Source organism: Macaca mulatta, chromosome 2 (assembly GCF_049350105.2).
Source record: "Macaca mulatta isolate MMU2019108-1 chromosome 2, T2T-MMU8v2.0, whole genome shotgun sequence".
In the NCBI taxonomy this organism is placed as follows: Eukaryota; Metazoa; Chordata; class Mammalia; order Primates; family Cercopithecidae; genus Macaca; species Macaca mulatta.
In genome coordinates this window covers 27583149-27609865 of record NC_133407.1, presented here as the reverse complement: position 1 = coordinate 27609865, position 26717 = coordinate 27583149, and positions in this window count along the sequence as shown.

Here is a 26717-nt window from a genome sequence, read left to right as displayed (position 1 = left end):
TCCGTAGGCTTTAAAAGAAGTTGCTTTCTCTCCCATCCCTTATATATGAAACCACTTAGTTGCCAGTACAGTTTGGCTCACGTTTTCTAGCATTCAGGGCTGCACTGAACATGACCTCTAGTCGCAAATGACATAGCCTCTGCTAAAGGGATTCTCAATTTTGACAGTATATTTTAATCACCTGGGGAGCTTTAAATTACTGATGAGCATCTCTGTCTTGCAGAGGATCTGCAGCATGATTTGGGCATTTTTAATAACTATCTAAGTGAGTCCAACATATAGCCAAGATTGAGGGTACTTACTGTACCCTGTCTGTTGAGCAGACACATTCACTTCAGGCTCTACTAGCAGCTTCTATCACTTCTTGCTTTGGAATCAACAAGGTGGATAAAATCTGTCTCCTATGAATGTTTTCTCCTTCAACCCCACATTTGTTTCAACTAGAGAATCACTTTCTGCAGATGCCTGAATTGTAGCTGCTGATAATGTTAATGAAACTTGTGGCTCTACTGGCCTAATGAGGACCAAAACCTCTGCTCAACACAATGTCACTCTTATGGACAAATATAAATTCTCTAGTCTTTTGATGTACTTTTGTCATTAATAGTAGGATATGTCTATAATTTCATTTGTTTGTTCTGTTCCTTCAACAGGGCTCATTTGAGCTTCTAATGATTTCATGTTTTCAAAATCAGACAATTTTTTCCCCACAAAATGCAAACCCAGCATTATTTCATGGATTTTAGTGTAAGTTTTTAAATTTCCCTTAATTTTTGGTCCAGACCTTCATCTTTTCAACATACTCTTCTAGATTTTGCTACCAAAGGATACTCTGTGTCGTCCTATGGTGAGAAAGTTCTAAGTCTACCAAGGACATCTGTTGTTCAACTAAATCTTGTTCAATTCTAGCTCCTGGAATTATATAATTTCACCTGCAGAGAGGTACCATTCCATCAGGTTTACATCCATTTCAGGCTTGGGTCAGCTGAGTCATTGTCCTCTATGGCTTTCAGGCAAACATGCATCATCTAAATTGTAATTTCTCCCAAGGTCATTCCATCTATTGCTAGGCACATTCCCTTAAGACATGGTAAGTATTGCAGCCACCTATATAGGTAATAGAGAATATCTTTCTATATTGTTTTCAGTAAACTTCTATGCGTCCCTTTCAAATTCACTCAGAATTTTTGGAACCATTGGTTTTACTGTCAAAATCTTTAAGGGATATTTCTCTGATTACTCTTACTGTAGAATATCAGTGATTTTAAAACATTGCTTCTCAGTGGGATTCTGGACCTGCCTTTGATGAAGTCCTATCAGGCTGCTCTATGAAAAGATGCCTGTTTTCCTCTGTTTTAACCCGGGTCTGTTAATAGTTAAATTTTTCCTGTCTCACTCTCTTTTCTAATGCATTCTGTTTTCCATTTCATTTGTGTGGCCAGCTGTCAACATTGTAGTCATTCTTCTAAGGAAATCTTTTTTTTCCTCTGACTGAATCAGTATTTTTACTTTTGGTTTTATTTTCCCCCTGTTCACCATTTCTCTTTTTAATGGTAAGACTGAAACAAATTTTTCAAACTATTCAAATTCCTACCGGATTTCCTGGGCAAATGTGACTCTTGAATATGCTCTGTTCCTCTCTCAGGACTTTTAAGTTCTTTGCCTTTGGAATTGTAATTTTACTGAGTTGTTTATTTACCTCAACCCAACGAACCGACATATTTTCTTTATGGTAAGGTCCCGCTTGCTCTTTATTTGTTTTGTTTTTGTTTTTTGAAATTCAATATAAAGATTTAGTTTTCACTCAGATCTCATATACTCTCCAAGAGATAACCAGTCTTATTGGTTTCCTTAGATCCAACCCTCCAGCAAGATAATAACCTCTTTCTATTTCCTTCATAGTCCTGTGAGCATGATCCCTTTAGAATATGATCCACATGAAGGCCAGGATTTTGTCAGTCTTGGTCCCTGTTGTATCTCCAGGGTCTTGGATACTGCCTGGCATATATGAGGACAAAGTAAACATATGAATAAATACATGAGATGAATAAATTATTTCATCTTTTTTTATTATTATACTTTAAGTTCTAGGGTACATGTGCATAATGTGCAGGTTTGTTACATATGTATAATTATTTCATCTTCTATGAGTAAAGCCATGTTTTTGGTTTTGGAAATCTAAAGCCATAGCTAATGTTTATGTAATTAACAAATCCAGAGCCAAGTTGAGACCTTAGAATTCTAAATAAATAAATGCTACATATCCTAGATTATTCCCAACAGATTTCTTCGAAAAGAAGAAAACAGTTCCAAAAAACATAAAATAAGGAGCCAATGTGGTGTAGTCCATGTGTCTATGTGCACTACATATTGGAGCTACATGAGAAAAATTGATAATATACAAACCATTAATACTCTTCTCCAAGCCTGGAACTCTTCCCTTGCCATAGATGTGCCTGCTTAGGAAAAGATGTGCTTATTATAATTCAAACTGTAGCAACTGCATCATAATAAATAAAATAACTTCCATTTAGTGAGTATTTCCTATGTTCCAGGTATTGGTACATCACTTATGTAAAGTAATTTTCATTAACACCTTATATAGCAGATGTAATTATTCCTATTTGGTAGACATTGAAACAGACTCATAAATGTTAAGAAAATAGTGTAAGCACATAGAACCAGAAATTGACGAAGCTATGATTCAAATTCAAGAATGTAAACATGATACTAATCAGCACATATAAGAAGATGAACAGAATAAGGTGCACAGAGACTCTGGGGTATCACATTATCCACAAGAAAGGGCAATAAAAAAACATTCTCAGGTCTAATGGGCCTGGATACCTAAGTGGAGCAGATTTTAACTTGAGCTTGGAGAGCGACAGCAACAAAGGCATTTAGAAATTTTTTTAAAAAATAACAGTCTTGTTAAAAAGTAAAAAATAAAACCAAAAAGTCACCTGGGAGTAGTTCCAAAACTTTTAAGAAAATTCCTGCAGCTCTCAGCTTCCAACAGCACTTTGAGATCCCATTGCAAATGAAATGTCTTAACATTAATAGCCTTTCTTAGTTTCTTTTCCTCTTTTGGCTTGTTAAGCCCTGGAAGAAACTTGGGTTTTGAAGGGGTATTGGGTTATACTATTAAGGAAAGCTAAGTGAATCATAATGGGAAATTCTTGACCTCTTTTGCGAGAGGTTTGTTGGAGTATGATTCTTATTCTAGAAAGAAGAGTAGATAGAGGGATTTCTCCTATTACTCCTATACTCTCAGAGACCTGGGAATTCTAAGGGTCACTTGATTCCCCTTCATGGACCTATGAAGAGAAGATTTGTAGTGAAGTGCGTTGAAGACATTATTGCACAGTCTTTTATAGTTATCCTTCTACAAGCAAAGAGATAAAATGGAAATTGTCCCAAGTCTTGTCTCAGATCATTTTATTCAGTCTTTTCTTTGTAAAGAAAGCATAATCAAACACAATGAAGAGATCTTTAGAAACTCCTATATCTAGTAAGCTGAATTAAGAAATGGTGATTAAAAGACTAATATTTATATTCTTAATACTGATCATTAATACTATTATTAATACTGCCCATTTTCTGTATCTCCTTACTTGTAGTTTTAATCAGTGTAGAGTAGAAATAGTAGTTATTGAGCTTAGAAATAGAAGTCAATGGAAATAAAGATCAATTATGGCTTGTCCAAGATTACAAAAATGTAACAGTTGTGAAATGGTTAGTTTAGTTTCAGGTAATCTAAGTTGAGTATCTTACAAAGTCCTTCATTGGTTATTTACAGGTAGGGATACTCTTTCTATGTGTCCAGAAGCATATGGGACACAGTTACATTTTTAATACGTCACATAAACAAATAGTGTAACAGCCATTTTGAAGGTCATTGAAGGAGAATTAAGGTAAAGAAATACAGATATAAAGAAGATGGTCTTAGCGCTCTTTGTTTTAAATTTGAATATGGTTTCATTCTTACCAATAAAGAAAAAAATGTCATTTCATAAAAACTAGTAGAATCGTTTTAAATTAAAAAAAATCTTAAAATAATTTAAAAATTTATAGAAAAGTTGCAAAAAGTTGGAGTCATAGTATACTCTTCATCCTGTGTTATGGGCTTATTTATGTCTCCTCAAATTTATATGTTGAAATCTTAACTGTAGTACCTCAGAATGTGACTTTTTTGGAGAAAAATGAGGTTATAAAGGTGGGCCTTAATCCAATATGACTGGTGTCCTTATAAAAAGAAAACAAGGTCACAGATACACAGACAGAGGGACCACCCTGTGAGGACACAGTAAGAAGTCAACCATGTGCAAGCCAAGGAATGAGGCCTCAGAAGCAACCAAATGTGCAAACACCTTTATCTTGCATTTAAAGCCTCCAGAATTGTAAGAAAGTAAATTTCTGTTGTTTAAACCAGCCAGTGCATGGTAGTTTGTTAGGGCAACCCTTGTAAACTAATGTATCTAGTTTTCTCCATTGTTAATGTATTGTATTATCATGGTACATTTTTAAAACTGACATGGATACGTTACAGTTAACTAAATTCCAGACTTCAGGTTTCAACAGTTTTTCATTAATGTCCTTGTCCTGTTCCAGAATTCAATTCAAGTACCACAATGCATTTAGCTGTCTGGTCTCCCCAGTGTTTGCTGGTCTATGGTGGTTTCTCAGTCTTTCTCTGAAAACTCAGTAGGATTTTGTCAGTGCAGATAAACTATATGGAATATAGAAAAGGTGGAGGGTTAGATATGTTGCTTTCAAAAGTAAAGAGAGAAGAAAATGCAGAGGGGAAAGAGCACAATTATTATTGTTGGGGAAAAGGGGATGTTTACAAAAATGAGAATCTTATCTATCAAAATATATTGTAGTAGAAAGGAACAAATTCATACAAATTACTTTGAAAGTTTCATACCTCTAGAAAAAGAGGAAGGTTTGGATTTGTGAAAGCATTTGGATTGTGAAAGATTTGTCCTGGAATTTGAGACATAGCTCTTTTTATGTTCTATTTGGACAAAAAATTATGCAGTTACCCTATAGGGCGTGAAATCCTGTAAGTCTCAGGAATTTCCAGATCATGTCTCTTTTCCCAGAGACATGAAAAGACCATTTGATACTTTACATGTTATTAAGTTGAAGGAAATGAAAGAAGCTAACACTGGAAATACATCCTGATAGATCACTATTGGAAGGGTTCATTTAGCCACACGAGTAAGTCACTGAAAACAATGGGACTAAGAATTACTTTAATTTATGTTATCTTTAACGTTGAAATATAACATCTTCACTGAACCTGATTGGAAAACTAGTTGCTGTCTGAGTTTGGAAAGTCTTCACTGCCTTGACACAATTTAAAATTTATTTGAACCTAAGTCTTGTAAAGTGTATTTTAAAACACAGAAATGGTTGTCTGTCACCTGGTTAATGTCTGACTCAATCAATGAGCTTGGAGCATTTTGAATCCATCAGAATTTTGGAAACAGAAGAAAACTAATTTTAGCTTGATGACTCCAATAGTATATCTTCAAATCTTTCTTTTTTCACATACTTTACATATTGCATCTGTTTAGGGATCTTTCTCAATGGAGCAGTATATAAAACAAATGCAGACTCTGAAGGATGTTAGAAGCACAAAGAAGGTCGTGTGCACGACCTTCAGCTGACTACAAAATTCAACATCTGGAAGAGTTGAATTTTGATTCCAGTTCTGCCATTGCCTTGCAATATGACTTATGAAAAACCCCTCATTTCTTCTGAGCTCTAAAACTATTTCCTAAGAATGGGAAGCATCCTGACATAAATTTTATGAGTTGAACACTGAATGAAACCGCTCATCTCAAAAGGAGTGAAAATTCTTACAAAAACAATGTAAACTAGTGTTAAATTAGGCCAAGGCACACATAATCTATCTTTAGAAATTTTATTGATATTGGCTAGGCGCAGTGGCTCACCCTGTAATCCCAGCACTTTGGGAGGCCGAGGCGGGCGGATCACAAGGTCAGGAGATCGAGACCATCCTGGCTAACATGGTGAAACCCTGTCTCTATTGAAAATACAAAAAATTAGCCAGGCGTGGTGGTGCACGCCTGTAGTCCCAGCTACTCAGGAGGCTGTGGCAGGAGAATGGTGTGAACCCTGGAGGCGGAGCTTGCAGTGATCTGAGGGGAAAGAAATTTTATTGATATCATACTCTGCTTGGTAGTGTGATCTACATATTCTGCTCTAAGAAGTTTTTCAAGATCTTTGGATAAGAAGTTGGGGAGATGCTCATTCCATGTAACTCCCTCAACAGATTATTCCTGTTCTGAGGCTTAGCCATATTGTTAATTCTAACCCTTAAATTTGTGCTGTCCCATGTCATCACAGAACCTTTCCTTAATCTGATATTAAAAGTAATGTATTTTATTTTAGAAAATACCCAGTTTTAAAAATTACCTGTTACCTCCTTGCTCAGATTTAACCTCTTTTAACACTTTGTATCCTTTGTTTCATTTTTGTGAGTAAATCTGTCTATATATAATACATGAGTATATATGTATAAATGTGACTGTGGGTATCCTGTACTTCACTGGTTAATGCACTCTTTTGCTTTTTAATGCAGCTTGATTCCAATTTTTTTCCAGGCTCTTTAAATTTTTAATGCTACGTCTGTCTCTTCCCTCTCAGCACATTATGTCACTTTGAATATCGAGAAATAAGAAGCCATCAATTGGGTATTTTCTCAACTTCTTCCCACCATACCTACAAATTTGGAACATCTTCAACTATGTTTTTATGCCATCCAGTTACACTTGAGAACGTGTCTCTTCCTTTCCATGGACAATAGATTCAACTGTGCATATTCTGAAGAATCTTGTAATTGTTCTTTCAGAGTATTCCCTTTTAAATAGTTAATTCACATTGGCATTTAACTTTTTTTCTGATGTAGAGTGTTATTTCCATGAGCCTTACTTGCATATTGGAGTTATTCATACAACTCAGTTCATAGCTGGCAATCAACAGTTTCACATTTTGTGCCTTCAAATCCTAATTCAGTTTTTTTTTTTTTTTTTTTTTTTCAACCAGAACTTGATCCAAACAGCTTATCGACACACACATTCTTATTCTTGGAAAATATACTATTTGTGGTGTTGAAAGTTTTTGCCTGAGATTAGAACAGAAAAAAGATACTATCAGAAGAATATGGAAATATTAGTTTTAGAACTAGTAGAGAAAAAACAAAGTGGAGATTTTCTCTGTGTTACATGGTCAAATGAACTTCCTTACTGTCTTGTCCACATATCATCTTGTATTTCTTGTTATTTCTTGCATTATCACACAGGGTGGAACCTCTAGTAAAATTCCGAATCAAAGTTATTACATTAAACATTCTTGCTCTATTCTCAGTCTTGGAGAAAGAACATTTAGTCTTTCAACATCACTTATGATACTAGCCCCGGGTTTCTTTGTAGATCCCCCAACTTTTTCTTCAGGCAAAGAATTTTCCCTTTTGTTCCTAGTTAGGTGATAATTTTTATCAAATTTTTTCAAATTTTGTCCATTGCATTTTCTGCATTTATTAAGAATATTATGTGTTTATTTCTTCTTGAATCTGTTAATATGATGAATTGTATTGACCGATTTTCTGTCAAATCTATCATACATTTAGGTGATAAACCATATTTGGAAATGATCTATTTATCATTTTCTGGGTTGATGGATTTAACATATATTCTGTCAAACAATTTCTTGTCTCTGTTCCCAGAGAATATTGATCTGTAGTTTACTTATGTTGTCTTTGTCAGGTTTCATACAGAGTATGTCTGAGATCATAAAATATATTGAAATATGTTTTTGTATTTTTTGTTTTCCTCAAAAGTTTGTGTAGATTTGGTATTTCTTCTTTAAATGTTTGTTAGAAGTCACCACTTAAGACATCTGGGGCTAGAATTTTTCTTGTGCATTTTATTAGCCATTTAATATCTGTAGGATCTGAAATAATAGCCTCTCCTTTAATCTTTTCCCTCTTTCATTCTTTTTCTAGATTCTTAAGTTAGAAACTCAGATGATTGATTTGAGATATTTCTTCTTTTCTAATATAATTGTTTAGTAATATTATTTCCTTCCTAAAAAACTTAACTGCATCTTACACACCTTAATTTGCTATGCTTTGATTTTCCTTTAGTTAAATTTTTTTCCTAATATTTTTCTAATTTTCTTTGTGATTTTCTTTCATCCATGAGTTATTACGAAGTTTGTAGTTTAATTTCAAAATACTTGGCAATTTTTCAGATATCTTTTTAAAATCAATTTCTAGTTTAAATCAATTTTGGTCATAAAACACACTTTTCATTATTGCAGCCCTCTTAAAGTGAACAAGATGTGTTTTATGGCCCAAAACTATATATGACCTATATATGTTCTATCTGGATGAATATCACATATTCATTTGCAAAGCATGTGTAGGCTATTGTTGTTGGGGGCATTGTTCTATACAGGTTAATTAGATAAACTTTTCTGATAGTAACTTTTCTTCCATATCCTTACTAAACGCCTATCTACTTTTTGTATTAAGTATTGAGAGAGGAGGGTTAACTTTCTCAACACTATGAATTTCTATATTTCTCTTTTAGTTCTATCAGTTTTTGCTTTCTTTATCTTTAAATGTTGTTATTAGGTATATGAACATTTAATAATTTTTACATTCTTTTCATGAATAAATCCCTTTATTATTATACAATTTTTCCCTTTAACTCTGGTAATGTGCTTTTCTCTGAAGTCTTTTGGTTAATATTAATAGAGATACTTCATATTTCTTTCGATTTGGGTTTTCATGGTCTAGATTTTTTACTATTTTATTTTGTTTGTATTTTTATTTTTTAACTTTTAAGTTCAGGGGTACATGCATAGATTTGTTAGCTAAGTAAACTCATGTCATGGGGGTTTGTTGTACAGATTAGTTCATCACCCATGTCCTCCCATGTCCTAGGCCTCATACCCAATAGTTATTTTTTTCTGATTTTCTCCCTCTTCCCCCACTCCACCCTCAAGTAGGCCCCACTGTCTGTTGTTCCCCTCTTTGTGTCCATGAGTTTTCATCATTTAACTCCCACTTACAAGTGAGAACATTTGGTTTACTTTTCCTGCATTCGTTTGCTAAGAATAATGGCCTCCAGCTCCATCCATGTTCCCACAAAAGACATATTTTTCTTTCTTAAGGCTGCTTAGTATTCCATGGTGTATATGCACCACATTTTCTTTATCCAATCTGTCATTGGTGGGCATATAGGTTGATTTCATGTCTTTGCTATTGTGAATAGTGCTGTAATAAACATTTATATGCCTGTGTCTTTATGGAAGAATAATTTATATTGCTTTGGGTACATACCCAGTAATAGGATTGCTGGGTCAAAGGGTAATTCTGTTTTTAGCTCTCTGAGGAATTTCCACTCTGCTTTCCATAATGGTGGAACTGATTTACACTCTCACCAATCTCATCAGCATCTGTTATTTTTTGATTTCTTAATAAAAGACATTCTGACTGTTTTAAGATGGTATCTCATTGTGATTTTGATTTGGATTTCTCTAGTGATCAATGACATTGAGGTTTTTTTTCATATTATTGTTGGTGGCATGTATGTCTTCTTTTGAAAAATGTCTGTTCATGTCCTTTGCTCACTTTCAAATGGGGTTGTTTTTTTCTTATAAGTTTGCTTAAGTTACTTACAGATGCTGGATATTAGACCTTTGTCAAATGCAAAGTTTGCAAATATTTTCTCCATCATGTAGGTTGTATGTTTACTCTGTTGATAGTTTCTTTTGCTGTGCAGAAGCTCTTAAGTTTAATAGATCCTATTTGTAAATGTTTGCTTTTGTTGTGATTGCTTTTGCTGTCTTCATCTTGAAATATTTACCCATTTCTATGTCCAGAATGGTATTGCCTAGCTTGTCTTCTAGGGTTTTTATAGTATTTTGTAGTATTATATTTAAGTCTTTAATCTATTTTGAGTTGATTTTTGTATATGGTGTAAGGAAGGGATCAACTATCAGTCTTCTGCATATGGCTAGCTCATTATCCTAGCACCATTTATTCAATAGGAAGTATTTTCCCCTTTGATTTTTTTGTCATTTTGTCAAAGATCAGACAGTTGTAGGTGTGCAGCCTTATTCTTGGGCCCTCTATTCTGTTCCATTGGTCTACATGTCTGTTTTTGTACCAGTACCATGCTGTTTTGGTTACTGTAGCTCAGTAGTATAGTTTGAAGACAGAAAACATGATGCCTCCAGCTTTGTTCTATTTGCTTAGGATTGTGTTGGCTATTCAGGTTCTTTTTTTATTCCATATGAATTTTGAAATAGTTCTTTTCTAGTTCTCTGAAGAATGTCATTGGTAGTTTGATAGGAATAGCATTGAATCTATAAATTGCTTTGGGCAGTTTGGCCATTCTAATACTGATTCTTCCTATTCATGAACATGGAATGTTTTTCCATTTGTTTGTGTCATCTCTGATTTCTTTGAGCAGTATTTTATAATTTTCATTGTAGAAATTTTTCATCTCTCTGGTTAACTGTATTCCTAGGTATTTTATTGTTTTTGTGGCATTTGTGAATAGGATTGCATTTTACATTTGGCTCTCAGCTTGGGTGTTGTTCTTGTATATAAATGCTAGTAATTTTTCTACATTGATTTTGTATACTGAAACCACTGACATTGTCAGCTCTAGGAACTTTGGGGCTGCAGCTATGGGGTTTTCTAGACATAGAATCATGTCATCTCCAAACAGGGATAATTTGACTTCCTCTTTTCCTATTTGAATGGCTTTTATTTATTTCTCTTGCCAAGTTGCTCTGGCCAAGACTTCCAATACTATGTTGAATAGGAGTGGTGAGAGAGAGCATCCTTGTTTTGTTCTGGTTTTCAAGGGGAGTGCTTCCAGCTTTTCCCCATTCAGTATGATATTGGTTGTGAGTTTGTCACAGATAGCTCTTATTATTTTGAATTTTATTCCTTCAAAACCTAGTTTATTGAGAGTTTTAAACAGGAATGGATGTTAAATTTAATTGAATGCCTTTTCTGCATCTATGAGATAATCATATGGGTTTTGTCTGTAGTTCTGTTTATGTGATGAATCACAATTATTGATTCATATATGTTCAACCAACCTTGCATCACAGGGATGAAGCCTACTTGATCATGGTGGATTAGCTTTTTGCTGTACTGCTGGATTCAGTTAGCAATAATTTTGTTGAGGATTTTTGCAATGGCTTTCATCAAGGATAGTGGCCTGAAATTTTCTTTTTTATTGTTGTGTCTCTGCCAGATTTTTCTATCAGGATGATGCTGGCCTCATAGAATGAGTTGGGGAGAACTCCCTCCTCCTCAGTTTTTTGGAATAGTTTCAGTAGAGATGAACCTAGCTCTTCTTTAGTTCTATAAATTTTCCTCTTAAAACTGTCTTAGCTGTGTCCCAGAGATTCTGGCCTTGTATGTCTTTGTTCTCATTAGTTTCAAAGAACTTCTTGATTTTTGCTTTATTCACTCAAAAGCCATTCAGAAACATGCTATTTAATTTTCATGTTATCACATGGTTTTGAGTGTTTGTTTGTTTGATTCTTGGCTTCTATTTTTATTGTACTGTGGTTTGAGAGTTTATCTGGTATGATTTCAATTCTTTTGCATTTGCTGAGGATTGTTTTACGTCTGATTATGTGGCCTATTTTAGAGTATGTGTCATGTGACAATGAGATTGTGTGTTGCTTTTGGTTGGAAAGTTCTGTAACAGTCTTTCAGATATGTTTGGTCCAACCTGGTCTTGGTTGAAGATCAGGTTCTCAATATCTTTGTTAATTTTCTGCCTCAATGATCTGTCTAACATTGTCAGTGGAGTGGTTAAGTCTCCCACAATTATTATGTGGGAGTCTAAGATTTTTTGTAGGTTTCTAAGAATTTGCTTTATGAATCTGAATGCTCTTGTGTGTTGGGTGCATATATATTTAGTATAGTTAGGTGTTCTTCTGAATTGAACCATGTACCATTATGTAATGTCCTTCCTTTGTCTTTTTGGATCTTTGTTGTTTTTAAGTCTGTTTTGTCTGAAATTAGGATTGCAACCCCTGCTTTTTTTCTGTTTTCCATTTGCTTGGTGTATTTCCCTTCATCCCTTTATTTTGAGCCTATGGGTATCATTTGCATGTGAGATAGGTCTTTTGAAGAGAGCATACTATTGGGTCTTTTTTTTTTTTTTTTTTTTTTAATCCAGTAGTTCACTCTGTGTCTTTTAAATGGGACATTTATTCTAGGTTAGTATTGATATATGAGAATTTGATACTGTCATTGTGTTGTTAGCTGGTAATTATGCCAGCTTGTTTGTGTGGTTGCTTTATAGTATCACTGGTCTGTGTACTGAAGTGTGTTTTTGTATTGGCTGGTAATAATCTTTCCTTTCCAAATTTAGTGCTCCTTTCAAGATTTCTTTTAAGGCAGATCTCGTGGTAACAAACTCCCTCAGCATTTGCTTCTCTGAAAAGGATTTTATTTCTCCTTTGCTTAGGAAGCTAATAGTTTGGCTGAATATGAAATTCTTGGTTGAAGTTGTTTTTTTTTTTGTTTGTTTGTTTGTTTTTTTAAAGAATGTTGAATATAGGCCCCCAGTCTCTTCTGGCTTGTAGGATTTCAGCTAAGAGGCCTGCTGTTCGCCCGATGGGGTTCTCTTTGTATATGACCTGCCCTTTTTCTCTAGCTGCATTTAACATTCTTTCTTTCATTTCTCCCGTAGGAAATCTGATGATTATGTGTTTTGAGGATGATCTTGGGTAGAATCTTGCTGGGTTCTTTGTATTTCCTGAATTTGACTGTTGGCCTCTCTGGGAAGGCTGGGGAGTTTTTATGGACAATATCCTGAAATATGTTTTCCAAGTTGTTTGCTTTCTCCCTGTCCCTTTCCAGGATCCTGTGATTCATAGATTTGGGCTTTTTATATAATCACATATTTTTTGAAGGTTTTGTCTATTTTTTCTTATTATTTTTCCTTTATTTTTGTCTGACTGTCTGATTTCAGAGATCCAGTCTTCAAGTTTTGAGATTCTTTTCTCAGCTTGGTCTATTCTGCTATTAATGCTTGTGATTGCATCACGGAATTCTTTTTTTTTTTTTTTTTTAATTTATTTTATTTATATATTTATTTTTTAAATTTTATTTTATTTTTTATTATTATTTTTTAAAATTTATTTATTATTATTGTACTTTAAGTTGTAGGGTACATGTGCATAACGTGCAGGTTTGTTACATATGTATACTTGTGCCATGTTGGTGTGCTGCACCCATCAACTCATCATTTACATCAGGTATAACTCCCAATGCAATCCCTCCCCCCTCGCCCCTCACCATGATAGGCCCCGGTGTGTGAGTCCAAGTGATCTCATTGTTCAGTTCCCACCTATGAGTGAGAACATGCGGTGTTTGGTTTTCTGTTCTTGTGATAGTTTGCTAAGAATGATGGTATCCAGCTGCATCCATGTCCCTACAAAGGACGCAAACTCATCCTTTTTTATGGCTGCATAGTATTCCATGGTGTATATGTGCCACATTTTCTTAATCCAATCTGTCACTGATGGACATTTGGGTTGATTCCAAGTCTTTGCTATTGTGAATAGTGCTGCAATAAACATACGTGTGCATGTGTCTTTATAGCAGCATAATTTATAATCCTTTGGGTATATACCCAGTAATGGGATGGCTGGGTCATATGGTACATCTAGTTCTAGATCCTTGAGGAATCGCCATACTGTTTTCCATAATGGTTGAACTAGTTTACAATCCCACCAACAGTGTAAAAGTGTTCCTATTTCTCCACATCCTCTCCAGCACCTGTTGTTTCCTGACTTTTTAATGATCGCCATTCTAACTGGTGTGAGATGGTATCTCATTGTGGTTTTGATTTGCATTTCTCTGATGGCCAGTGATGATGAGCATTTTTTCATGTGTCTGTTGGCTGTATGAATGTCCTCTTTTGAGAAATGTCTGTTCATATGCTTTGCCCACTTTTTGATGGGGTTGTTTGTTTTTTTCTTGTAAATTTGTTGGAGTTCTTTGTAGGTTCTGGATATTAGCCCTTTGTCAGATGAGTAGATTGCAAAACGGAATTCTTTAAGTGTGTTTTTCAGCTCTATCAGATTAGTTAGGTTCTTTTTTACACTGGCTATTTTGTCTGTCAGCTCCTGTATTGTTTTATTGTTGGGGAGGTTCCCCTAGATTTGTGTCAATCCAGGTCATCCTGCCTTGTTTTTCTCCATTCTCCATGGGTGTACCTGGATGTTTCAGTTGAAGGTGCTATGTTTACTTGCCCCTTTCATTTCTCTCCACAACAGTGGTGCATACTAGCTACCTCTAGTCAGTCATCTTGGCCACCCGCATTATTTTACTTTCAATCTATATTATGTCTTTGCATTTAAAGTGTATTTCTCCTGAGCGTGATGGCTCATGCCTGTAATCCCAACATTTTGGGAGGCCTAGGTGGGGGATCATGAGGTAGAGAGATTGGGACCATCCTGGCCAATGTGGTGAAACTCCATCTCTACTAAAAATACAAAAAAAAAAAAAAGCTGGGCCTGGTGGCCCCCATGCCTGTAGTCTCCGGTACTTGGGAGGCTGAGGCAGGAGAATCACTTGAACCTGGGAGGTGGAGGGTGCAGTGAGCTGAGATTGCGCCACTGCACTCCAGCCTGGTGACAGAACAAGACTCCATCTCAAAAAAAAAAAAAAAAAAAAAAAAAGATACAGATTAAAGTGTGTTTCTTATAGATAAAACTCAGACATTCAGTTAGATTTTTGTTTTTAATCCCATGTGACAATTTCTCACTTTTAATTAAAATGTTTAGACTATTACAGTTAATATTACTGAATAAAATTTTTGACATTTTTGAGTTCAAATCTTACATGCTGTTATTTTTCCTCTATCTATCTGCTCCTTTTTCCTTTTTCATTTTTTTTCTACATTCTTTTGTTATTCTGCTTACCTACACTATTGGTCTAGTAAGTAAACACCATTGTTTAATTTTTAACAGTTTTTCTAAGGTTCACCTATAAATCTTTAAGTTATAACAGTCTAAATTCATATAGTATAATTCCAGCATATATATATATATATAAAATCTTATAAAAGTATACTTTTAATCTTCTATCTTTTTTGCAAACTTTAGTAACTATTTTACTTCTGCAACATCTAAAAACCTAACAGTATTTTATGGTATTTATAATTTTTGCTTTAAATAGTCAAATATATTTTTAAATCTTTTTCAAATATGAAGGTGAAATGAAGACTTCTTCAGGCAAACATGTTGAGAGACTTATCACCAGCAGACTATTATTATAAGAAATCTTAAAGTTTTTAAAGGAGAATACAGACAAAAATTTAGATCCCCACAAATAAATGAAGAGTATATATACATCTTAAAATGTATTTGACTGTTTAAAGAAAATGTGTTATATATACATATTAGAACACTATTGAGCCATAAAAAGAAACAAAATTATATCATGTGCTGTAACATGGATGAGCTTGAAGGACCTTATGTTAAGTGAAATAGCCAGACATAGAAAGATAAATACCACATGTTCTGACCCATATATGAAAGATAAAAGTTGATTTCATATAAATAGATAAGTAGAATACTGAGTACTAGAGGTGGGAAAGGGTAGGGAGGAGGAGAGATAGCCAAAGCATGGTTAAACAGATACAAAAGTATAGCCAGATAGGAGAAATAAGTTCTAGCATTCTATAGCACTATAGGATGACTATAATTGACAATAATTGTATATTTTTAAATAGCTAGAAGTGCAAATTTTGAATGTTCCCAACACAAGTTATTACACATTATATACAAGTATTGATGATTACACATTGTATACATTATTACACATTGTATACAAGTATTATTGATTATTACACATTGTATACATGTATCAAAATATCACACTGTATTCCATCAATATGTACAATTATTGTGTATCAATCCATAATAATAGTAAAAGCAAAAAGCTTAAAAATATATATGTATTTCCACATTTTAACTATTTGTTACACTGTTCATTTCCTTGTGTAGATCCAAATTTTTATCTCATATTCTCCTTAAAAAACTTGAAGATTTCTTGTAGCAGCTGCTGCTGGTGATAAGTTCTTTCAACATACGTTTGCCTAAAAGAGTCTTTATGCTACCTTCAAAACTGAAAAAAAGTATTTTCACTTAATAAAGCATTTCTTGTTTTTTTAAAAATGTTTCCACTTATGCAGATGTTTTCGCATTGTATTTTGACTTACGCAGCATCTGATGAGGAGTCTGTTTTCATTCTTGTTTTTTCTTCTATTTTTAATGTATCTTTTTCTATGTCTGCTTTTAAGAGTTCTCTTTATTGCTGGATTTCAGCAGTTTGATTACAATTTACCTTGATGTAGTTTTCTTTTAGTTTCCTCTAAGTGAGGTTTATCGAGCTTTCTAACTCCATGGATATGCAGTTTTCATCGAATTTGAAAAAAAAAATTGTGAATATTCTTTCAGGTGTTATTTCTGTTGTCTCTTATTTCTCTTTTTTCCTGAAATTCTAGTTACACACAAGTTACCTCATTTACCACTGATTACTGGTATTTTTTGTATTTCAATCTTTTTCTTCCTTCTTCATTTTGGATAATTTTTATTGCTATTTTTACAATGTCATTAATCACTAATCATTTGTTCTGTAATGTTTTTTCTCTTCTTAACTTCATCTATTCTATTTTTCATTTCACAAATTACATTTTCTCACCTCAAAAATTTTTATTTGCACATTTTGTACCTTAAATTTCTCTCTTTATTATAGTAATATTTTCTTCTACTTTTTCAAATATATAGAATATCTTTATAATATCTGCTTTAACAGCTTTGTCTACTATTCCCACTGTACTTCACTCTTAGTTCTATCATTGATTTTTATCCTAATTAATAGCTATCAATTCCTGTTTCTTTGTGTGCCTGATAATGTTTTATTAGATGCCAGATATTGTGAGTTTTTTAGTCTTTGTATTTTGTTGTAACCCTTTAAAGAATATTGGTTTTTGTTCCAATAAATTTTTTGAAAATAGCTAAATCTTTTGGAATTTATTGAATTATTTAAAGCCTTGATCTTAAGCTTTGGTAGTGCAGGTTCAGAGCAGCTTTAATCTAAGGTTAAATTAATCCCACTTACTAAGGCAATACTTTTTTTTTTTTTTTTTTTTTTTGAGACGGAGTCTGGCTCTGTCGCCAGGCTGGAGTGCGGTAGCGCGATCTCGGCTCACTGCAACCTGCTACTCCCAGGTTCAAGCGATTCCCCTGCCTCAGCCTCCTGAGTAGCTGGGAATACAAGCACAAGCCACCATTTTTCTTTTTTTTTTTGGATTTTAGTAGAGACAGGGTTTCACCATGTTGACCAGGATGGTCTCGATTTCCTGACCTCGTGATCCACCCGCCTTAGCCTCCCAAAGTGCTGGGATTACAGACGTGAGCCACTGCCCCCGGCCAAACAATACTCTTCTACATATTTTATGTGATGCCCTCATGAATTACAATTATTCCTAGCCCTGTGCGAGCGATTGGAATTGTTAGACCTACTCCTTTGTACTAATCCCCTCTGGGGGTTCTTGTTCTACTCTTAGGTAAGCTTTTCTCCCATTGCAGGTTTCCATATCTACCTAAATACCCCAGGGGTCCATCTTCAGATTTTCAGCTCTCTGCCTCTCCCCGTCATTCTTTCTCTCCAGGTCCCTACTCTCCAGTACTTCACCCTACAAGTTTTGGCCAACTTGGTCTTGCCAAACTCCAAGATCTGTTTCCTCAATTGAGTGATATTTCCAGACTTTGTTTGGGTACATCTCACTCTGCTGTGCCTTAAAAAATGCCTTTCAGGTAGTAAGCTGGTACAACCATAGGCTCACATTGTTGTTTTGTCTTTTCTCAGGGATTATAGTCCTGCATTACATACTGTCTGATGCCTGAAATTATTATTTTCCATATACTGTCTAGTAAAGTAAATCTGAAGTCTTACTATACTGTTTTTGCATAACTCAGCTCTGCCATTATGCTGTGTAATTTTTACTAACATGCTTTCTTTTTCCTCCTTTTCTCTCATTAAATGGCTCAGTATTTTTTTCAGCTCTTTTGAAAGTTCAAAGTCCATTTTATTTAATCTATTTTTGTTTAGGTAGTTATCCTTAGTTAATTATAATCAATATTTTGGGTTACTTTTACCCATCATTTTGTTAAATTTACCAATATCTATATTTTGCCTCAAACTAGATAATTACCCTGGCAAATTATCTTTTTCCTCTGGTCTTTCACCGACCTGCCCCCATCTCCTAACATTATATTTTTATCTAAAACTTCATATCTGGATTGTTATCACTGTAAAATTTGGATTTGTGTATTTAGATAATAGTTGACATGATTATGATATTGTATTGCCCACTTTAGAGCATCCTCCTATTTTTATTTATCTTCTTGCTGGTGTACCTCCTCCAACAACACTTTCAGAGCGGGTCATCATGTGGTAAAGGCATTGAAGCCTTTTATATGTGAACACATTACTCTTCTTTTGCTTTTTTGGATCGAAAGTTATCTTTAAATTTGCCCTGAACATATAAGGGGACTCAAAAAGTTCACAGAAAATGTGTATTGTGAAAAAACTATGCATGGATTTCAAAATATTTCTGGCACCAATATAAGCTTACACTAGCTTGTTATAACATGTCTGAACAGGATCTCGTTTGAGGCATTAAAAAAGGTAAGACTTCAGTTTGAAAAGAGCCCCCACTGTAGCAACATGAATTCAGCTGAAATTAAAGCAAGAACATATATCAAATTGTGGTGAAGCTTGGGTGAAAGAATGGTAAAATAATTGATGCTTTACAAAAAGTTTGTGGGGCCAATGACCCAAAGAAATCAATAATTTACAGATGAATAACTCATTTTAAGAAGAACAAGATGATGTTGAAATGAAGCCCACAGTAGCAGACCATCCACATCAATTTGTGAGAAAAAAAGTTAATGTTGTTTACACCCTTGCTCTGATTGAAGAGAACTGACAATTAACTGGAGAAACAATAGTCAATGCCATAGATATCTCGATTAGTTCAACTTACACAATTCTGACCAAATAATTAAAGTTGAACACATTTTCTGCTCAATGGGTGCTAAAACTGTTGTGCTGATATCAAGACAGCACAAGCTCTGTCTTGTGCAGACAAGAGCACAGCTTTCAATGGAAATTTTTATAAAGTGGGATCAAGATCCTGAAGCATGTCTCTGAGGAACTATAATAGGAGATGAGGCATGACTTTACCAGTACAACTTTGAAGACAAAGCACAATCAAAGCAATGGCTACCAAGATGTAAAAGTGATCCAGTCAAAGCAAAAGCAGACAGGTCAAGAGCAGAAGTTATGGTAACAGCTGAAGTACCAAAGAATAATAACATATGCTTATCGTGGGAGTGTTTTGAAAAAGTTAGCAAAAGCTGTAGCAGAAAAATACTCACGAAAGCTCCAACAGAGAATCTTTTGCCACCACAACAAAGCTCCTGCTCATTCCTCTCATCAAACAAGAGCAATTTTGCCAGAGTTTCAAAGGAAGACATTAAGCATTCACCTTATAGTTCTGATTTGACTTTTTCTGATTTCCTTTAGTTTCCTAATCTTAAAAAAAAAAACTAAAGATCACTCATTTTTCTTTAGTTAGTAATGTAAAAAAACTGCACTGATATAATTGAATTCCGAGTACTCCTCAATTCTTTAGGCATGGGCTAAATGGCTGGGATCATTACTTACAAAAGTTCCTTGATCTCAGTGGAGCTTATGTTGAGAAATCATGTTGATATTTTTAATTTTTATCTTTTAACTCCATTTTTCCATGAACTTTGTGAAGACCTTCATATTATTCCATACTCTTCTTTATCTAGCACAGTTGCCAGTTAGTTTCTTGTCCAGTGGTCAGTGTTGTACTGTTACTTTACTGAAATGTATCGAAGTTTCTCTTTGTGTTTGATACTGTTAAATTTTTACTTTGTGGCTAGGCACAGTGGCTCATGCCTGTAATCCCAACACTTTGGAAGGCCAAGGCAGGAGAATTATTTGAGCCCAGAAGATTAAGGCCAGCCTGGACAGCGTAGTGAGATTCCATTTCTACAACAAAGTTATAAAACAAAATTGCTGGGCATGATGTTGCATGCCTGTAGCCCCAGTTACTTGAGAAGCTGAGGTGGGAGGATCACTTGAGCCTGAGAAGTCGAAGCTGCAGTGAGCCGTGATCATGCCACTGCACTCCAGCTGAGTCAAAAATATGTTATGAGGTATTGAGGAGAAAATATATTCTAATGTAGTGGGATATGGGGAATTAGTGAGAATGACACAGCTTTGGTCTCATTAAATATTACAGACCATGCCCGTGTGGAAATTCTTCTATTATCCTAATGTTATTTGTGTAGATTGGTGGACATTTTATATAGTGTTTTTCTATATACAGTTCTGCTGTTCTGTAAGGGCTTTATTATAACTTTTTTCATGAAAATAAATTCCATCTGTAATATGAAAGTTCATTGACTAATGCTTTTTTCTGTTTTAATTTGGGAATTTTTTAATGTATAATTTGGTAGGAATGTAGGAAAGGCCAAATCAGGCACTGCTAGAATTTTATCATAAAAATCTGGAACCCTTAACATTTCTATGCCTCACATATGTGATTCACTCCCTTCTATATTTCGTTTTGAGTCCTGAACTGGACAACTGTTGTTTTGTTTTACTTTCCCATCTTTCTTCCATTCTTTTTCTTGGGAACTACTGCCTCTCCATTCCCTGTGTGGTGGTAGTCATCAGTGTGCTTCCTTTTGTCAGTAGTTCATCCTACCTCAGGTAGGGGGTGAACACTATCTTTTGTAAAATGTAGACAATGAGATTCTGTCCTGGGAATCTGCATCTTGAACAAACTGATAAAATAATGGAAAATGTTGAAGAATTTTAGAGGGCCCCTATTCCTGTCCTTTCCAAGCCATGTTTGTAAAATCTTTCATCTATGAGTCACTTACCACCCTTCCAATAAATTTCTTTTTTTTTTTCTTATGTAAGCCAAAATATATTATTTTCTTGGAGAGAAAGACTTTAACTGATAATGAGATTTATGTCAAAGAGTTGGCTGCAGGAAACTGATCCTCTGAGACACAGCAATGTTTGGAATTAGTTTTTGAATAGAGATAAAATGAAAGACATTATGACTTTCCTCATTTTTATGGAAGTAAATTAGCATCCCATGGCACACAATTCAGAAATAGCTAATTATGGTCTGTCAACAACTGAAATCACGTAGTTAGCTCTAGGATACCAGGTAGATGTTGCCTTAACAAAATTTAATGGGACGTAAATTGTAAGAAAAAAATCACAGTGTAAGATAGTTGTTTTGGATAGGATCAGATAACAAAGCGAGAGAATGACAAGAAACAATGTCAAAAGTATTGCCTTAAGGCAAAGAATGACACACAGTTAAAGTATTACATACTCCTTATATGTTCAGATCTGTGAGTTTATAAATACTGAAGGCAAATTCAGTGATTAACGTCAAGCTGTTGAGTTCTAAAAGTAGAATTCATAGCCTCATACGCTTCTTGTCTGAAAGTTATGTTATTGATCAGGAACACAGTGAACCCTAACAGTTGAAATGAAAATATTTATGAGTATTCCAGTGAGTCATTGCAATACTCTGAAAAAGTTCAGCTGCATTTTCCAAGTCTGATGATTAAGTTTTGCCTTTTAAGAGAAAGCTAAAATGGTTCTCTTTCATTGTTTCTTACCCTGTAACTAAATCCTGGATTCATTGTACCCTGAGAAAATATGTAGAATCAGAGTGTTTAAGAAAAAGAGAGAGAGAGAAGGGACATAGGGAGGAAAAAATAGAGGAACTTCTTATTTACAATCTAAGTGCTGTGGTTTTGATAATTGTACTAGAGTTATATTGGATGTTAACCTTAGATGAAGCTGGTGAATGATATATGGGAAGTCTCTGTTAGTAAATATGTGTCAGTTTGCTAGAGATGCTATAACAAAATACCATAAACCAAGTGACTTAAACAACAGAAATGTATTTTTCAGAGCTCTACAGGCTGGAATTCCAAGATTAACATGGCAGACTTGGTTTCTCCTGAGGCTTCACTCCTTGGCTTGGCAATGCCTGCCTTTTTATGTGTGCTTACCTGGTCTCTCTGTGTATCCATGGTATCTGTGTATTCAAATTTCCTTTAAGAACACCAGTTAGATTGCATTAGAGCCCACTCCAGTGGCCTCATTTTAACTTAACACCTCATTAAAGGCCCTATCTCTAAACAAAGTCACATTTTGAAGTACTGGGAGATAGGGCTTCAACATACAAATTTTGCTGTACACAAGTCAGCCCATAACATAGGCAAAAGTTATTTCAAAAGAAGAAGTTTTTAAAAATCTGGGTATTATTTATGAGATTGGATGTTTAGATAATTGCACCAGTGAAACAAATTCCATATCACTAGTTTCACTGATGTGGGCAAACTGGCCAAAGTCTCCATTCAAGGATCCAACAGGGGCCACACACTGTAATGTAATTGTTTGCTGAGTTGAATAATGCCAACCTGCGTTAGCCTAACTAAATGACATTTAAGAGCCAGAAATGTTTCTTGTCATAATCTATAAGAAAGCATTGAAAATATTCTGGAATTTAAACAACCGAAAGTGGTTGTTTAATCTTTATTCATCTATGATGAGCTGCAACTGAGCCCAGGAAACTTTACCTACAGCTTTGGCTAAAGAATGAATTATGTGGTGAAAATACCAAAATATTTTCAAAATGCTTTAGGGCCTGTTCTTTAAATGCTCTAAATTCTGGGAGAAAGAGTTGCTATTGAGTGGGCTTTCCACTGTCTGGAACCTGGCAGAAATACACATGAAACAGCATAGGTCAAAACAGCTGCACATACTGAGAAGGCATTGTTTTCAGAACATGCAGCAGGAAGGGAAGTGTTGTAATTTTGGGCTTGCTTCTCGTCAACTTTTTTCATGTTTGCTTTGTTCAAAAGTTTAGAAAAATGTTGTCATGTAGAAATTTTTAATAAACGTATAAACTATAATAATATCTAAGTTTTAAGGAGGGCTTACTACATGCCAAATTTTTTTTTTCAAGATCTGTTATGTGTTAACTCATGGAATCATCAAAACTTCTCTGTTAATATTGGGCCTTTATTTTCTCCATAGTGCAGATAGGGAACAATTATTTTCCCATTATTTCCTAGGTGATGACTGGTACAACTAGGACTTGACCCCAAGTTCAAGATAGGCTCTAAAGTCCATGTTCCTTAATACAATTTATATTATTCTCAGAATTTCCAGAAAGAACCTGTGGACTTTTATCTACATAACTATATTCTCATCTGGAAGATGAGATGGCTAAAGTGAGAATCGGTAAAAATTTCCTACTAAACTAGCTGGAAAGTTAGGGGTCTTGAAAGAGTAACATTGATTGTATGAAAGGAAAATAAAACTTGGGGCCCCAAAATAACTAAGCGAAATGGAAAAGTCAAGCTGGGAACTGCTTAGTGCCAACCTGCTTCTCATTCTATTCAAAGTCACCCCTCTGCTCACTGAGATAAATGCGTATCTGATTGAGTTCCTTGGAGAGGCCGATCAGAAACTCAAAAGAATGCAACAATTTGTCTCTACCTATGACCTAGAAGCCCCCTCTTTGCTTTGAGTCTTCCCACCTTTGCTTTGAGTTCTCCTGCCTTTCCAGACTGAACCAGTGTTCATCTTACATATGCTGATTGATGTTTCATGTCTCCCGAAAATGTATAAAACCAAAGTGTGCTCTGACTACCTTGGGCACATGTCATCAGGGCCTCCTGAGGCTGTGTCATGGGCGGGCATCCTCAACCTTAGCAAAATAAACTTTATAAATTAACTGAGACCTGTCTCAGACATTCAGTGTTCACATTTTGGTAACCGCGAAGGGATTCTGAGTAGAGATGCCCCTGACTTTTGACAAATCTCCTATTGGTGCTTAGTACCAGCATGAGCTAACTTTATGACTCAAACCAATAGGACAATTTACTGAGGTCTGGGAGCACTCCCTGCAGAGAATCCCTGATCTTACAACATTAGGCTGAGGTCTAAGGTTTATTTTGCTGTACAACTCCTCTCTTTTTGGAGTTTTACTTGCTTCCAACAAGAAAGGCAAAATTTCCTGCTTTCATGATGATGGAAGGCAGGTAACTCCTTTATACAGTTTGAGCTCACTCCCAGCAGGGAAAATTGAGTTTGCTTTTTTTTTTTTCCCCCCCTGCTTCTAGGATGGTAGAGTACAGACATCAGCCTGAGACCTATCCCTAGGCAAGTAGCTGAATTGTGTTTTATTTTGGCTAACGTTAAACAACCAGCTGGTCTTAATTTCTCCTTACCAATAGAGTGCCCAGTAACAATATAAGTTGTGAGATACTTTGTTTTGCGTAACTGTTTTTGTTGTTGTTATTGTTTGTTTGTTTCTGTTTTTTGTTGTCTTGGTTTTTTCCCCATTGGGTTTGTTCAACTATCTGACTTGATCAAATCTTAAGGAAAGTTCCAAATTATGGGGAACAAGGCCTCTGAAGTGCTTAAATTTCCACCAAAAAAAAGAGGGAAAAAAAGGAGGTCTGGTGGGGGAGAAACCATTGTCAAATATAAAATGGTATTTGGTTTTCTTTGGACTGTATTTGTATAAATATGTTATGGGTATGTGTTCCAAAATCATGGGAAACTCCTATAATTTTGCTATGACTTAGTGTACATTATTAGTAATAATTATAACTGTTATGTTAAATTATTGTGTGCCACAGAGGTAACAAATGTCCTTGTCAATTGTGTCTTTGACTATGACTGCCCTAAAACATTTTGTCCTTTACAGACAATTGTTGTCTTGTTTGGTCCTCTTTAGAAGGTAGTTTTAAAATCAGCTATAAAGCTCTAACAGGTGTTTTGAATGCAGGTTTCTGATGATTTTTGAGATTATGACATCAGAATAGAGGAAAAACTTTCAGGACTCATGGAAAGCTAAAATGTTCATGAATATCAAGCAGAACAGGAATTAACTGCATGGACTGAACTAATGCAAGACTGAAGTAATCTTTTTGACTTTTTGCTTAAAATGTTGCTGATCCTGTGTTTTGTTTTTCAGAGTCAGTAAAACTTTTCTTTTGAGCTGTTGACAGCTTTTAACAATTTAATATACTCATATGAACAAAATTTGGAGAATATTTGTTTCTCTCTACCTGACTGCAGAATTTGGAAACTATTTGTGGGTATTCTTAACTTATGGCAATACAGTTATTTGCATAAGTGCAATAAAAATCTGTTTTCTGCTGGGTGCGGTGGCTCACACCTGTAATCCCAGCAGTTTGGGAGGCTGAGGTGGGCAGATCAGGAGGTCAAGAGATGGAGACCATCCTGGCCAATATGATGAAACTTGTTTCTACTAAAAATACAAAAATTAGCTGGGCATGGTGGTTTGCGCCTGTAATCCCAGCTACTCGAGAGGCTGAGGCAGGAGAATGGCTTGAACCCGGGAGGCAGAGATTGCAGTGAGCCGAGATCCTGCCACTGCACTCCAGCCTGGCAACAGAGCAAGACTCAGTCTCAAATAAATAAATAAATCTGTTTTCATTTGTAACACAATTGGAGAAACTGGTTTTTTTATCAAGGCTTTGACTGGAATAGAATGCTTGTCTTTAAGAAATCAAACTTGACTTAAGGAACCAATAAAGGCCTCTGGGGAAAACTGACCTCATACGTTGTCTACCCAGCCCCTGTACAGGGTTCCTGACCTGTGATAAGTACAGAATATCACTTTCTGACAGACCCAGGAGCCCCAAGTTTATCTTGGAAACTCAAGAGGAGAGGAATTCAGCCAACTTATTGGTATTTGAGGGTACAAACCTATGGCTGGGCTAGGCTTTACAAAAGTCTTATCTGAGATTCCTTCTATGGAACAAAGTTCCATCAAAGCCAATTTACCAGCTTATGTGAAAAATAATTGTTCTTGCTGCATTGTATACAAATAATCAGGCCAAGTATAATACAGCAAATTCGTCCTACCGTGATTCGTCTTTAGTAAAAAGGGGGAACTGGAGAGAAAAATTTTGTCCCAAAAACTATAGTACACCTGTTGTTAGATTCTAGTCTTGCCTATGTTTTACAATTTGTATTATTTTCTACAGTTTGGACTGATTTCTAATTTTTCTCAGCTACAAGTCTGAAAAATAATGTTTTCAATTTTTTTCCTTCTTTTTTCCTGATTTTTTCTAACTTGGAGTCACCAAAATCTAATCTGTACTTTTGTAAAGCCCTGTGAACTAAAGCTAGACAACTTAAACTTCAGAAGAAAATAACAGCCACCTATTTACATACATAAACCACCTTCATACCTGCCTACTGATGCATGGACCTCAGAGTAATGTAGCCTATATCAATTTTCCAGGATTGTTCTTTTCCATTCCTCCCCCTATTTTCTCTTCACAGGCCATGAGACTTCACAACCTGCTAAAAACGAGCTTTCCTAATAACTCAGGACATACCCATCAAGGAATTAAACCATCCTAGCCATGAGAGATGAGATGAAATCTAAGACCAGAGATTCATTTTCTTCTAAAATGCTTTCTCAGAAAGATTTTCTTAAAAGGAG